At 52.7% G+C, this 2846-nt stretch overlaps 1 protein-coding gene across 1 annotated transcript in view; it reads left to right on the top strand.

Annotated features, from left to right (window-relative positions):
* PLPP3 (phospholipid phosphatase 3) overlaps window positions 1-2846 on the top strand; it is an 81712-nt gene that overhangs the window by 68596 nt on the left and 10270 nt on the right. The gene's annotated exons all lie outside the window — the stretch shown is intronic.

The following is a 2846-nucleotide window of genomic DNA, read 5'->3' as shown; positions in this document are numbered from 1 at the left end:
GGAATCCCAGAACGCTGTACTGGCTGGGTGTTCGAGTACCACAAATGCAGCTTGTATTGTTAGTTTAACCCTTGAATCATGAAGTGAGATCTAGGCCAGCCCCTGGTCCTTTCCTGGTTTTTCAGCCTGGCTGCAGCCCTGTGTCTCCCTGCAGTAACCTCCCTGCTTTCCTGCATTAGTCACCCTGTGTTGAAATTGTGGACGTGTGTCTCCCTTTCAATTGTTTCTCAGGGACAGGGACCCTAGTTAACATATATGTTATTCTGCCTGTGTCACCAAGGCCTCTCAGAGATTCTAGCTCAGAGTAAGTGAATGCGTGCGTAATCAACACAAAGCTAGTACTCTTGAGAACATTCTCTTGAGGGCAGAGGGATGGATAAGGCAAAGCCCTTACTTCCAAAAAAATCCCAGTCTAGTTGCTCACAGCCAGGCCAAGCACAGGAGCTACAGTACAACGAGGGACTGTCACGGGGACTGGCCAGGGCACTTCAGCAGGCAGGCGAGGCAAGAAGAGGGGCAGGGAGTTGGGGCGATCAGAGTGGACACCACAAAGAAAGTAGCATCTGAGCTGCCGGCCAGCCTCATCCCAGGAACCCTAGTCTAGGGACTGGCTGTTTTGAGGGCTTTATTCATTGCTTTCTTTCGTTTTTCTTTTCAGTCAAGGCTAGAAGGGAGAGAAATTGGGGGAGCAGACCGTTAATGAGAGCAGCTGTCACTGAGAGCTCGTTCTCTGAAGCTTGGCCCTTTAATGTGAAGTGACAGTGGGGGATGGGTGTTTGCACGACAGGGTAACCCTTTGCTGACCGTGCCCTCTGGGCTTTGCTCTAGGCAGGAGGTCAGCCCACGGGGGCCTGCTGTGGTGTTTCCTTCTCGGCGCCACTGCCCTAATTAAAGTCTCCCGCATCCCCAATTTAAAAAATTGAAAGGTTGGGGGGTCCTTCATAGCCTTCCCCTCTTTTATAGAGCACTCTCTACGCACAATGAGACAAAGTGTCCGGGAGGACCATGGTTTATTTTCGAGAAGGGAAATGAGGGGTATGACTTTCATCCTGTTTGGCTTGGGTGCACTGGAGCACTGGATAGGAATTTGGTCCTAGCGTTTGTCAAGCATCTACTCTATGCTAGCTCTGCTCTGGGTCCTTTACTCATCGGCTCCTTTTAGGGACACGAAGTCATTGTATACCGTGGCCATTTTACAGATGAGGTCACTGAGGCTCAGAGAGATGACTCAAGTCATCTGAGGTCAGAGCCAGTCGACAGCGGCTCCCGGGATGATCACTGACTCCAAAGCTTTGCCCTCTGTGGCAAAGGAGGCATGGTCACTGGAGCTGAAGCGGCCGGAGTCACCCGAGGCATAAGCAGCCTAGGCAGCTGCTTACACAGCAGAATTTAAGGGTGTCAGGGGCCTTCCCAACCCTTCGGGCTGATCTAGTTGCTGCTTTCAGTTTGAAAGCCTGTCTTACAGTGTCAAGATGGCTTAGAAAAGGGTTACAAACATCTTTCCCTGTCCCACTTAGCTGTGAACACATGAGGGTAGGGACTCGATATTTATCATTTTTCTCCCAGTGCCTGACATCCAGCCTGGTCCTCAGGAGCTCATGGTCCTGGCTGGCTCAGCACTCCAGCGCTGAGTGAGCCGTTTCATTTAAGCCACCTGAGAGGCCAGGGCAAGACACTGGAGTCAGCCTAGGAGCTTGAGGATGCTCAGCTTGGGGAAGAGAAGGCAGTGGGTCACTTCCCATCAGAGGAAGTATAAGGATCAAGACCCTGAGTTGAGCCAGAGATGGGTCTGGGGAACCAAGAGGCCATCTGAGGACACCACATGCTGGGGGAGGGGACCATGAGGTAGGTGAAGGGCATCTGCCTCACGGGTTTTGCAGCTTTATCGGGTGCTTTTCCAGAGTTGTACCGGGTAGCTTGCAGCCTAGGCAGGAGCCTGTGGTCTCTGCTCCGCTGTGTCTCGAAGCAGAACTTGCCCCCAAGAATGAAGGCTGTCCTGGCACATACCAGGCAAAGCCGAGTTCTCTTCTCGCCCGTGAATGGGGCTGATATGAATGGATCTTAACACAGGGACATTACCTGAGGTTGGTTAGGAGGACCAAGAAAAGGCAGCCCAGTGAGGTACAAGGCCACCGCACAGAGGTCAAGGAACCCAGGAGCCATTTCCCACTCTGCCTGATAACCTCCTGAGCCAAGCTTCGATGGACCCCCGTCAACAGGGAAATCATATTTGCTGACATGCATTGAGAGCTCACGTGCCAGTCACTATGTTAAGCACTTTACATAGACCATCTCCAGTCCCCCAAAGATCCTATTTTGAACCCTATACTCATCACTGTCCTCACTAAAAAGATGAGAAAACAGGGACTAAGGAGCATGAAGTAACAAGGAGAGGGGAGAGGGTAGAGGGTCGACCCCAGGGCGGTCCAGCAGAGACAGGTCTGAAGACCCCAGACTCTTCTTATAAGGCCTCATCTCCTGCCCCTGTCACGTCCCTTCACTTCCAGGCACATGAAACTTATCAAGATTTTTCAACACCCTGAGCTCTTATCTTAGACAGCTGTCCCCTTTTGATGGAGCACACAGTTCCAGTTCCACCCCATCTCTGATGAAACCTGTGTTAGTTCCCCATGTTGCTGCTCTGACAAATTACTACAAACTTAGTGGCTTAAAACGACACAAATTGGGCTTCCCTGGTGGCGCAGTGGTTGAGAGTCCGCCTGCCGATGCAGGGGACATGGGTTCGTGCCCCGGTCCGGGAGGATCCCGCGTGCCGCGGAGCTGCTGGGCCCGTGAGCCATGGCCGCTGGGCCTGCGCGTCCGGAGCCTGTGCTCCGCAACGGGAG

This window comes from Lipotes vexillifer, unplaced genomic scaffold (assembly GCF_000442215.2).
Source record: "Lipotes vexillifer unplaced genomic scaffold, Lipotes_vexillifer_v1.1 scaffold54, whole genome shotgun sequence".
NCBI classification, from domain to species: domain Eukaryota; kingdom Metazoa; phylum Chordata; class Mammalia; order Artiodactyla; family Lipotidae; genus Lipotes; species Lipotes vexillifer.
Note: the sequence above shows the minus strand (reverse complement) of the source record. Positions and strands in the feature narration are given on the sequence as shown.